Source organism: Myotis nattereri (assembly GCF_964212035.1).
Source record: "Myotis nattereri genome assembly, chromosome: 13".
In the NCBI taxonomy this organism is placed as follows: Eukaryota; Metazoa; Chordata; class Mammalia; order Chiroptera; family Vespertilionidae; genus Myotis; species Myotis nattereri.
In genome coordinates this window covers 50,357,049-50,370,425 of record NC_138088.1, presented here as the reverse complement: position 1 = coordinate 50,370,425, position 13,377 = coordinate 50,357,049, and the positions used below count along the sequence as shown (strand labels likewise).

The 13,377-nt window shown below is 43.4% G+C and overlaps 1 pseudogene across 1 annotated transcript; it reads right to left on the bottom strand.

Annotated features, from left to right (window-relative positions):
- Window positions 1–2,473: 2,473 nt before the first annotated feature.
- On the bottom strand, window positions 2,474–12,876 carry LOC308528752 (U6 snRNA-associated Sm-like protein LSm3; annotated as a pseudogene). Its single transcript has 4 exons — window positions 12,779–12,876; window positions 9,649–9,703; window positions 7,886–7,976; window positions 2,474–2,778 (listed from the first exon to the last, which is right to left on the bottom strand). The product of its transcript is annotated as a U6 snRNA-associated Sm-like protein LSm3 (transcript).
- Window positions 12,877–13,377: the final 501 nt, after the last annotated feature.

The window sequence follows — 13,377 nt, the reverse complement described above, 5'->3', positions numbered from 1 at the left end:
CATCCGGGTAGGTGAGTCATGCACACTGTTGGAACATACGTTTACCCTCAACTGCACACCTTGTTCAAAGAGTCTTTTTCATTATAAAATCAGGTGGGGCTACTCAGTTCCCTTCACTGTGTTTCTTGCATGGAAAGTATATTTTGTAATCGCATCACATATCTGCAAGATGAAAACCAGCTTTCCTGGTTCAGCAAGTGGAAATCAATGCTTCACATAAAAAGCTGCGAGCCTCCACTATTGAATGCAATGGTCCAAACAGAAACTCTGGTTGCCCAGGCAAAAATAGGAGCAAGAATGCCTTTGCTGTTTCTGATTAAGCACATCGCCAGCTCCTCTGCCTCATTCATCCCTTGTGGATGAGTGCTCATGGAATGAATCAGCAGGCAGATCCAGTCACTTTGCTTTGTCTTTAAACTTCCCATGGTCTTATGTTCCCAGAGGCAGACCAGAGCCCTGGGACTAGAGGTGAGCAGCTTGCGTGGTGGGTGATGAAGTGCTTGGTGAGCTCCCCACACCTCCGCTATTATGTTGTACGTTTCCCTCTTTCTACATCCTCACTGCTGCATCTTCCCAATTAGTGCCTTCTGAATTAATGAGGTGCTACCCAAAGGCATAAGCTCGCCCAGAGACTGAGAAAGCACTTCTGGAGAAATATGCCCATGGCTCTAACTAGAGTGGTAGCAGTTTCCTGCTTTGCGTGCTGCATTCTACCCAGCTGATAAAAGGCCTTCTGTTATGATTTGGCCACTTGCGGGCTTGTGGAATTTTACTAGCTCTTCATTTGTGAGCGATTCCCTGGAACACAGGTGCAATGATACTTCTAATGGGCACATCCTCAGAATATGGATAAACATACAGCGTTTTATTTGCTTATTATTTATAGATGTGTTCATGTTGAGATGCTGGATCGAGGTCTGGTTGGAAACTGCCAGTGTATGGGGCTCTATCTTTCCAAATCCTTCCTTGGGCTCAGGTCATGGAGACCAGAGTTGCTTTCATGAACTGCTGCTCATCCCTTCTTGTCTGAATCAGAGTAGTCATAAGGCAGCAGAAGGGTCCATGGCAATATATATCCCTAGCTTTGGCTGCAAAATGGGGATGGACTGAGGTAGTCTTTGCCTCATCTTGGCTTTTGCACAGACTGCCCTGATGATTAGGAAGAGGAAACTGCTAATCCTCTGGACAATGACCTCTGCTATGTTTCCTATCCCCAAGTAATTATGCTCAGAACACAAGTACATTCTGGGGGAAACATATGAAGGATTGGTCTCTGGATTTCAGCAAGCGTCACATCCTAACCCCTTTGAAAATTCCTTTAGAATCGAGTTGTTCTGAATATTTCATGGTTGTGTATGTTTAATTAATTTGCACTGCCTTTCTGGCATCATTCTGAATGCATTTATGGTACTTACTCTGTTAGGTAACTCTGGAGAAGGAGGTCAGAGGCAGACTCCAGGCATGCTGCAAGCCATGTTGGAGTTGGCCGATAATGAGTTTCTCTTTGCTGAACTCACTGCTCCATCAGACATGGAGCTAAGCACCTGAATGTGTTACATCTATTCCTTATCGCAACCAGGCCAGTTGTGAATGATCATCTGCAGTTTATTGAGGAAGAAATTGTGACTCAGATTGTTGCTTTAGCTGCTTTAGCAAAGTCATCCCCTAGCGAACCAGCAGAGCTAGGTTCCAACCCACGTTCATCCCTCCACCTCTGACCATAGAGCTATCCCCTATTAAACCCCAGAAAAGTTTACAAATCTCTATGCCTCTTTTTTTTTTTAAATCTTTACAAATGGGGAAATAAGGCCCATGCTGTCCCCCCCCTCCCCCCCGGGATAACACAGAAAGCATTAAAATAATATATGAGAAAATGCATTGTGAGCACTAAGGTGAATTAGATTTGAGAAGCATTACTACTAAGGAAGCATAAGAGGTACATGGAATCCCCAGGCAGGGTAGATTTCAGAACCTTTGTGATTTGCCCAAGCAGGTCAACAGGGTAACTAAACCTTATCTTCTTCCACTTAGAGTCCTGCCTTTATTCTGGCTCAAAATAAAATGTGTCTTGCCTCTGTGTCATGCAAAGCGTGGGGGTTAAAAACATTAGGGTTAATGTTGCCAATTGTGTTGGTGATCTTCTTTTTTATTTTTAAACAAAAAAAAGAAAAGATCATATTTAATTTACATTTAAAAAATCAGCAACGGGGAAAAAAAGTCAATGGAGCAAATCAGCTCCTAAAATAGAGATCTACATCTTGGTGATCATATTTATTGGAAGGGTTGGAGAAAAATAAAAATGCCATTTAGCTTAAGAATTTGTGAGCTATGTGCAAATCAACTCATTTCAGGAGTGGAAGAATCCATGGTCATTTCTTAATATCAAAATTTATGCAGGTTTCTATTTTGAATATCTTCTATAAAGACACAATTATACAGTCTCCTAATATCCATGCAAGATACATTCTTTGTTTCAGCCAACTCTCAATGTAGGGGCAACTAGCACAACACCTTCTCCTCAGACAGAGAGAATTGGAATATTTCGTTTTGTTGATTTATATATCTCTTCATGTGTTTCTTCATCAGTTTCTGTAGTGGTCACAGTTTCTTCCATATCTCCCAATATCATATTTAAATGTTGGTCATAAGCATGTGACCTACCTTGAAGCTCTCTGTCATTTCTCACTTGCACATAAATTCACTCATAGGGTCTTAGCTTGATAAGAACAGGGGGCTTTTCTATGGTGTGGGTAGTTTGTTGCTGGTCCACATCATCCACTATGTTTCAAACTCAGAGTCGGTGACCTTCTGGTTGATTCTCTTCAGGGGTCTTTTTTTCCACATATACAAACAGAGGTCTTCAATATTTCATTTGTGCAAATAGGCCAATTTCTCCTTGAATTTTCATAACAAAAGGTAAAATGTATGAAAAGTATTATCCACATGCACTCCACACCACCCCCCCACCCCCCCGCCGCACACACACACGGACACCCCATCACCATCACTACCACCACCAAAAAGAAAAGTCATAAGGTAACGTTTCAGACTATTATCATTCAGAAGAGCAGTTAATTCATAAAACATGAGCAAGCTGCATAATTCCCTGCTTCACACTATCATTTCTCTAATCACATTTCTTTTTAACACATTCATCAGGACACTGAGCAGAGCTCTGGATATTTCTTTGGCCTTTGACTTGAACATTAAACTGTCCAGCTTTTGAATTTTTGAAATAAATGGTAATGCTGGGGGAGGGATTAAGCAGGAGGAACTGGGCTTCACGCAGACACTCCTTGTTGGATGTCTGTGAGAGTTGGCTGCCCTTTGTACCCCCTCAGACTTGTGACTGGTGACAATAAATACCCTGGGTGAGAATCTCATGTAGGCATGAGATATAGTTGATTTGCGAATAGCTCATTGCCAGAGAGAGAATGGGATTCATCTCTGAACCTCTTCCTCCCTCTACCAGCCTGTTGACCATGTGGTGTGGCCATGATATGGCTTATCAAGAGAACAATAAACTCATCAATGAAACAAAATGCATAATGAAAAGGAAGGTGTAATTCTACTGCAGAAAAAAAATTTAGAGTAACAATATTGGAAAAATTATGCCAATAACTTTGAAAAGTAAGGTGAAATGGACAATTTTTTCTTTTTAAAAAAATATGTTTTTACTGATTTCAAAAAGAGAGAGAGAGAGAGAGAGAGAGAGAGAGAGAGAGAGAGAGAGAAACATCAATGATGAGAATGAATCATTGATCAACTGCCTCCTGCATGCCCCCTACTGGGGATCGAGCCCTCAACCCTGGCAAGTGCCCTGACCAGGAATCAAACCATGACTTCCTAGTACATAGGTCTACATTCAACCACTGAGCCATGCTGGCCTGGCTGAAGTGGACAATTTCTAAAAGAAATTAATTACCAATCAAATCAAGAACAAAGAGAAAACCTGAGTAGACCTATAAATGTTAATAATGTTTTATGGAATGTGACTCCAAAGCTTATTTTCTGCATACAAAGAGCTTTATTCAAAGAGCTTGGGCACAAAAAACTTACACAGGGTGCCCCTGCTCCCAAGGATCTGACATTCCAAGAATTGGGGCAGATGGTATACACATTCTGACATGAAAGTTGTGATGTTACTTGGAATATCCACCTGGAGTGAATATCAACAGCCTATATAATAAAAGGCTAATATGCAAATAGACCTAACAGCAGGACAACAGATCGCTTTAACACAGGAGCTGCCCCCTGGTGGTCAGTGTGCTCCCACAGGGGAAGTGCCAATCAACCAGAAGCTGGCTCACAGCTGGTGAGCACAGTGGCGGTGGCAGAAGCCTCTCCTGCCTCTGCGGCAGCACTAAGGAGGTCAAACTGCCGGCTTAGGCCTGCTCTCCGTGGGCCTAAGCCAGCAATCGGACATCCCCTGAGGGCTCCTGGACTGCGAGAGGGCACAGGCTCGGCTGAGGGACCCCCCAAGTGCACGAATTTCGTGCACTGGGCCTCTAGTCCTATATAATTAAAGGCTAATATGCAAATCGACTGAACAGCATAATGACTGGTCGCTATGATGCACACTGACCACCAGGGGGCAGACGCTCAATGCAGGAGCTGCCCCAGGATGGTCAGTGCGCTCCTACAGGGGGAGTGCCGCTCAGCCAAAAGCCAGGGTCACGGCTGGTGAGTGCAACAGCAATGGCGGGAGCCTCTCCCGCCTCTGTGGCAGTGCTAAGGATATCCAACTGCCAGTGGGGAGTGGGCCTAAGCCGTCAGTTGGACATCTTCTGAGGGCTCCTGGACTGCAAGAGGGTGCAGGCTGGGCTGAGGGACCCCCCTCAAGTGCACCAATTTCATGCACCAGGCCTCTAGTCAATAATAACTATAACAGTAATGAGCATTATAATCATAGTAGATATAAATTAATGAACCTTCCCATGACTTGGGCACTTTGCATATGTTATTATATTTCATTTCTTATGCACAGCAAGCCCAGGAAATAGGTAATATGATCCCTATTTTATAGCTAGAAAACTGATGCTAAAAGAAATTAAGAAATTTGCCCAAGGTCATCTTGCTAATGATTGGTAGCTCTGGGTTTTGGCTCTGGCCTAACCCCAACTTTGAGTTTTGAGCAGGATGATCTGATTTAGAGGCAATGTTCTTTGCAAGACCCGGGAAGGCAGAGCGGAACACAGCACATAAAGGCTTTGATTTGGGGCATCTGAAATGAAATGCATTTAATCAGCTTTTGTGACTGAGAAATTTTTCTATTAGTCTCACTGAGGATTGTTATGTATCATATTTCTCTTACACCTGGAATGTAATTTCATTTAAATGTGACTACAATGACCTTATGAACAGGGCACTGAGTAAAATTATGCTTTCTTTTCCTCCCTCCAGTGTCGGTGAATATAGACTTTATGGCTTTCCTTTAGGCTTTTGTCACTAGGCTCTGATAATACCTCATCACCTGATTATTCATTCCTAACGGTTTGAGATGGCACCTGTCTGCTTTGACTGAATAATACTTATCCTATATAATAAAATCCTAACATGCAAATCGACCAAATGGTGGAACGACGGGTTGCTATGATGAGCACTGACCACCAGGGGGCAGACAATGCAGGAGCTGCTCTCTGGTGGTCAGTGCACTCTCACAGGGGGAGCACTGCTCAGCCAGAAGCCGGGCTCATGGCTGGCCAGCGCAGCGGTGGTGGTCCCTCCAGCCTCTGCAGCAGCACTAAGGAGGAGCAAGCCCAGCTTCTGGCTGAGCAGCATGGGGAGCGGGCCTAAGCCAGCAGGCAGACATCCCCCAATGGGTCCCGGACTGTGAGAGGGCACAGGCTGGACTGAGGGACCTGTCCTCCAGCCCCCCGCCAGTGCACAAATGTTGTGCACCGGGCCTCTAGTTACTGTGTATAAGAGAAATCCAGGGGCTGTTTTCTATCCCATCATTGCTTTCCCAGTGATTGACATCTAACCCGGCATATAGTAGGTACACAGTAAATATGGAATGAATGTGTGCAATGCCTAGTAAAATGCTGAGCTCAATAAATACCAATTGGCATATTTTCTCATGACTGAAAGAGGCTGAAGTCCCAAACACAAGAAAAGACACTATTTTTCTCCAATAGATCTGTCCATCTGTCTGTGTCCCCATTACCTAGCTTGATATATCCAAATAGCCATCTCTGGGAGCACAGCAGTGTGAGTGAAGGAGTGAGAAAATTGGCTGGGGAGGAATCCTAACAGGAAGTGAGGTTCTGTGTTGCCCCCGGCATGAAGACTAAAGAGAGCAGAGAGAGTGATGATTGTTGCCAGCTTATTGTAGCACATCTTTATAGTTTTGCATCTCACTAGTCTGTGAACTCCTTCAAAATAGGAATCATGTGGCTGGTATGGCACCTTGTCTAAGTAAATGTTTGTTCAAATGACATAAGAGCATCCACCCAATGTTTTCTGAGCACTCACTCTAGGCTGGACTGGTCTCTCTGCCATGGGCATTGCCATCAAGGAGGTCATTCCCTAGTAAGGAACTAACTGGCTAGTGTGTATGGGGATTGAATGCAAATATTGAAATATGGAAATTTTGGATGGAATAAAGATTTGAACTAAATGCTTTTATTTAGTTTTTCTTTATTTTTATTGTTGAGACTATTACAGATGTCTCCATTCCTCCAGCCCCCTTTGCCTGCTTTTAAACCAATGATGGTAGGGAAGTTTTGGCAGATAAGTCAAATAAGAACAAGATGCCATAGCTACTGAATTCTGGGATGAAAATATACCATGTCATTCCCCCCTTCTTCTGTCTGATTGTCTTCTTCCTTGTTTCCTCCAGGGCTCTATGGAGCCTAACGGGTTGTTAAACATTTTGAGATTCTTGGAAAAAGAAACTCAGTGTTTTAAATGCCTTTCTTTCCTTTGAAGTGTATGATAAAATTTTAAATGAGCTTGTATAAGCATCAAAATGAGATGCAAAAATAAAATAGGAGGAAAGGATGGAAGGCAGAAGAAAAAAAGGGTTAGAAACCATCCCTTCAACAGAAGGGCTACTTCTTCTAAAACAAAACTGATAGTATTTTTTTAAAAAAAATCCCTGAACCACCTGAAAGGTTGTTAGTCATACCCTTCTCATTCCAGGGATGGTGCACATATCTGCCCATGGTTATCAGGCAGTGCCAGCAAGTGCCCACGTAGATCACCTGGCTTTCTCATGTATCCTCCCTGCCTCCGTGTGTGAAAGCAGCCCTTCCTCCTCCTGCTGAACATGACCAATTACCCCTCACACTCCTCTTTTCACATCCTGGTTCCTAGGCACAGGGAGTCTAAAATAGCCTAGTGGAAGCCAGACCTTATAGTTCAATGACACCTTTGCTGTGTCCACTTTGTAGAGTGAGTCTCCCTACAGGACCAGGACCTCCAATCCTGCAGAGTCTGGAGTGTACATTTTTGTGACATATTTGGGACCACTTCTGCTGCCATCTCTTGGTTCCTGGACCCATGTGTTCTTCCTGTTGGAGACAGTGCCATATAAAGTCCTGATTTAATGAATGTATTATATCCTGAAAGATACACCCATCCTTTCAGAATGTTTCCTCTGAGCTGACTCTTCCACATAGCGGATGAGGGCCTCTCTATAGGTACAACTGAGGCCTCTAGTTTTCACATTGTCTATTCATTGCTATCCCACTGGGGTATGAGGTGCCTGAGATATTTATCCTCTACAATCTGTCCCTGGTCCATTATGAGTGGCTCTTTGGAGGTCTAACTCCCTCTTCTGGTTTTCTATAGGCAGAAGAGGGCATCAGGCCTAGAGGCACTGATGTTTGAGATCAGAAGCCATCAGGCTATATTGGAGCTGTCCATCAAAGCTGCCGCTGACCTTTGGTATGAACCAAGAGCCAAGGTATTGGACTGGCTTTGACACTGTTGCTTAGTTCCTCAAGAATCTCTGTTAACTTCCGAGCATCTCCCTGTAAAAAAGAGAAAAATTCATGATTTAGCTTTATGTTGCTTGCCTTTTAAAATTAGACTTTATTTTTCCAATTGGCATTCTCCTTGTAGTCCACTTCCAACTCATTTCAAACCCCTCTCCCTCTTGTCAGAGCTCTAGAATTATAGCGCCATAGAATTTTAAAGCTAAAAGGGACTTTAAAGTTTTATTTTTTTTATTAGGAGATGCAGGCAACCTAAAGTTTTATAGCTTCTCCTTGGTCACAGAAACTCCCTTACAAAGGGAAGTTAATTTAAAACATATATGAGTAGAATATAGTCCACTTTGGAAACAGTGACTTGATCTTGTGGGTTTCAGGTCCTATTGCCTGCCTTCTCTGCGTATTGAGGAACTATATGTCATTCAAGACCTTTCAGTTTGATCAGAAGAAAAGGAAAGGGAGAAAGTGGACAGGAAAAGATATCTTCAGTGATTTTAATATAGAAATATAGACGTTTTTCTTTTTTTACCAGTGTGTATTCCTGGGGATTTTCTCACACTGAAACAAGAAATCAAATGTCTAGTGATGCTTGGCGATGTATCAGGCATGCTTGTCAGAGCCCATGATTTGGAAGAAAGGGGATCAGTGCTTTGTTCTGCAAGGCTGCCCAATCAGTCCCTTTGCCCAGCCTGCAACTGAGCTGAGTCTACAGTTTAAGGAAAGCACACATCCTTGAAAAGTCAGCTGCCCTATTGACTTGGTTTACCTCCCAAAGGAGAAAAAGGGTAATTGAAATGGTGGATTTTCTCGTCTGGTCAGTGATTTCAGACCCCCGCCCCCCTCACCCCGCCCAGGGGATTTCTAGAGAGCGCAGGCTCTGAAGAGCTGAGGTTCAATTTTGTCTCAGTTAAGAAGCCCAGGATCCACTTACTAGATGAAATCAATAAAAGGGAGGTGCCTGCGGCTCTCAGGTTTAAAGGAACCAGGGGACAAGATTCCCAGTTATACTTCCAGGAGGTTTTTCTTTTTTATGCACATTGAAAAATAGAGCACTATTTTTTTTTCTGGCTGCCAAAATTGGATCCATGTTCCCTTATATAAATGACAAATTATTTCTGTCTTTTTTCCTGCCTGAATTGTCAAGTCTAGCTACATAAGCACAGTCTCCCAGTGACTAAGAGTTGCCATTTATAATGGAAAGTAACATTACTAAAGACTCCCCGCATTTGCTCTTTAAAATTTAATCTGCTACTGCTTTTTGTAAGTTATATGTCATATATTGATAATGATAACATATTATACTTACATTACTTACTAAGTGATGATAGATATATTATGATTGATTGATTGATTGATTGATAGATAGATAGATAGGCAGACACTCATTTAATTATCAGAAAAACCTATGTGATACTATTCTGCTCCCAAGTATTGAAAAAAAAACTGAGACAGAGCAATTATGTAATTTGCATGAGATCATGTGGCAATTTAGTTGAGCATCTGGGAGGGGAATCAGTAGTCTCACATCAGAATCTGTGCTGTTAACCATAACCCACACTGCCCTCTGTCTCTTAGAAAACTCACGGGCAACACATAAGACTGTATTACATATCAACATTGACAATTTACCTATTATCTAGTCAGAGCAGAAGTTGTCTACATTTATAAATCAGTAAGAATCAAAATGGTCAACTGACTTCAGTTTGCTTACCAAGTTCTGCTGAGTGGTGGAGGCTGCCTGAAGGGGAGCTGGTAGAGAGCTGCTTCTACATGTAGCAGAAAGAACACAGACCCACACAGCCTGTGCCCCAGCCACATCCCCTTGGCACTGCATGGCTCAGTGCTCAGAGGCTTCTAACTGCAAACACCTTGCTTAGGGACTTTCTATGGCCTCTAGAGCTTGTTAGTTAGTGCGAGCCAGGCAGACAAGGCAGGCAGAAAAAAATGCCTGGCCCTTAATGCCCCTGGAGACAGCCAAGGACTGGCTGAGGTTGGTGGAAAACACCCTCGTGGAGGACAATGCTAGGGCATGCTCTATGTGTGTCCTCCACCTCTCCCCCAACCCCCAGCAATCCCGAGCAGGACTGAGCCCCACCTGCCAGGGAGCTAAACTGATTATTAATGCACCATGTCTTGACTCCTCATTCCCTTACCATAGGATCAACTCCCAGATCAATTTCTTGTACTCAAATCTTCACCACAGGGTCTATTTCTGGGGAAACCTAATCTAAGACAAATACTGTGAGTGATGGTTAACATGAGCGCACAAACTGGGGAAGTGGCTGCTTGCACACTGGGTGTTTGCAGTCCTCTATGCAGTGTCGAGAATAGGAGACTTGAGTGTATGGCTGTGCAACATATGCTGCTATCTGTAAAATCAGGTGATAAAGCTACCTCGCAGGTTTGGGAAAGATACACATGATTCTCCTACATGTGCTATTTGCGCATCAGCATCAGATTGTGCTTCTAAGTAATGAAAAGTTAGATTGGTGCATCTGTCCAAGGATTGGCCCAGAGAAAGTCATTCCTCCCCCAAAGACAGCACCGGAAGAGCACTGCCACTCCTCGCTGCTCCCAGCCCTCAGGTCGATGGCTAGAACAAATGGGGGAGGATTCAATTATAACATGCATTCCAAGTCATCCCAAATGTGAAAATACTTTGCAAAGCTTGAAGGATGTAGGCAGCATATCATTGGCAAAGTACTAAAATCTTCTGAGTTAGTCCAGTGACAGGAAAAACACTGTGCAAAAAGGTATTGAAGGATGCTTGGAGGTGGGGGGAAGATCTGGTTATTTATCCTCACTAAGCCTCAGTTTGTCCATCTGTGAAACAGAGATAAGAGGGACTCTCAAGGGTGTAGCAAAGAATATATGCCGCAACCTTCGAGGTGGGGTTCAGGATCTGAAGGAGGGGCTGACACACAAATGAAAATGCTGTACAAGAAATATGAATTTAGAAGGCATGGGGACCCAGGTGGAGACCTCTTTCTTGAAAAGGCACCCCCAAGACTGAGTCCCAGCTGCTTTTTATTCAGTTTTAGATACACATCTTGCCCTCTAGCAATGCATACAGGCATGTCAAAGATAAAGTTTGGTAAACAGTAAAAGGATTATCAGGTTAGGGCAGTGGTAGGCAAACTGCAGCTTGCGAGCCACATGCGGCTCTTTGGCCCCTTGAGTGTGGCCACGAAGTTTCAATTGCACTGTGCGTGCATGCCCGCACGTGATATTTTGTGGAAGAGCCACACTCACGGGGCCGCAGTTTGCCAACCACTGGGTTAGGGAATTGCCTTGAGCCACCACTATCTCTATAATTGGTGCTTAGAGTCAGCCCTGCTACTGTCCAAGGTCCATCGGCCTTCCGCATTCCTTGGTGCACTGACAGTATTGGCAAGCAGTGGCTTCCTGCAAATACATGTTAATGCAGTGCCAGACACATGGTGTTTGCTCAGTTGCATGCAAGCTGTATCGTTAATATTATTTCTAGTTGGCTGAAACTACGTAAACTAGCCTCCTAACGTCCACAAGATTATCATATAGTTTACATAATTATGTCGGTTTATTTATATGGACCTCTGTGGTCTTAATTACACTCGGGAACCCTGGCGCTCACAGCTGGGTCTTTGTGCTCTGAGGTCCCATCGGCTGTGGCTGCAGGGTTTACTGTGCAGAAACCCAGTGTGTTTTCTCCAGGCACAGACTCTTGTGAACCATCTATTTATTAATTCTTACGGCTGCTGCAAGACAACATCTTTTGAAGAGGAAGATGCGGGGTTCTGTTTTAAAGGAAGTCGACTGTGCAAATTCACCCTCAAGAACTACTGGAAATCAGTGAAATCGGGTCTTCATCATGGAATCCGAGGAGCACCCGTGGTTATAATGGCTGCTGTGGGCAAAGTAAAAAGGTTAATGTTTGTCCTGCTGCTTCCTGGAATTCATTGACTTAAAATAGTTTCCTTGAAGCCAAGAAGATGAAAGACCCTGAGGAGAAGGCTGGAGTTTTTGATGTTTCACTGAGGCCAACATGCCCCCTTCTTTCTGGGTGGAGGACAGGACAACTCATGAGATCGCCAGGGGGAAGCGCTGCTGTAAGACCAGCTGTCACTGAGTTTGTGGCACAGAGGGGTGACATCCCTCACCATGCTCCCGCTGATGGGAATTTCCTGCATTACATATTTTAGAACAGCTCTCAGTGGTTTTGTTTTTTTAGTAACATTTCAATAAATATAATTATTTTTGTTATATTTAAAATTGTAATAGGGATACGCCATTAACAATAGGGATGCATTCTGAGAAATGTCCTGAGGTGATTTTGTCATTGTGCAAACATCATAGAGTGTATTGACACCAACCTAGCTGGTATAGCCTACGACATACATACGTAGGAAACATGGTCTAGCCTGTTGCTCCCAGGCCACAAGCCTGTACAGCATGTTACAAAACAGCGTGAGATTAAATCAAGCACAAGGGGAGTGATGCAATCAAGAGATGCAGTGAACACAAGATGTACGAGGCTGCAGCTAGCAAAACAGGGCAGACTCTTTTAAAGCAACCTTTTCTAACAAGTAGAAAGAGTATACTATAGTTGTCACACAATTGGTGTTACTGGGAAGTATGTAAGAACTGTGTGGAGGGTGAGTTCTTAGAGGAAGCGTTACATGTGCTCAAAAGCTTCTTCGTTTTATTTCACACTCGAAAGCAACCATCACAGCTCTGTACCAACTATTTGCAGCATGTTGATTTGTAGACAGAACTTTCATCCATCTTTAAGTTTCCATCTACGTTCCCTAAATTTGGGAATGCAAATATTAAGTAAACTTTCTCAACTTTGAGCCACTCACTGCAAGGGAATGGCCAGGCTGAAATATGACGAGGAATGTTGGGGATGTTCCAAAGGAGACCCATAGAGATGCTTGACGACTTTGACTTTTGCCCTCATTTTGTGTAACATTTCACTTTATATTCAGCAAGAGAAAAACCAGCTGAAGTATTAGTATTTGAGGTGGAATAATAGGCAGAACTCTATCTGTTGCAAATAACTCAAGTTGATTTAAACGAAAAGGGTGATTCATTGTTACATAACAGAAAAGTCCAGAAGCAGAAAAGCTTTACTTTTAGATGGATTCAGGGACATAAAGAATGTCATCCTCGCTCAGGGATTCTCAGTTCTCTCAGCTCTGTCCTCGGGTGTTCTTGCCCTGTGACATCCCTAGATTTGCCAAGTTTGTATCCTACCCATTGAACAGCCCTAGTGTAAAGAGGACCTCTTCCCAATAATTATACCTGGAATCCCAGGAGTAATCCACATTCCCCAGTTAAGGTTATGAACCCATTCATAAGCCAATCACTGAGGTTAGAGATGGATAAAGTACGCCTATGCTGAGTCAAGTGCCCAGGAGCCAAAAGCGGTATCTATTTCACCAAAACCACAGGACCTGTG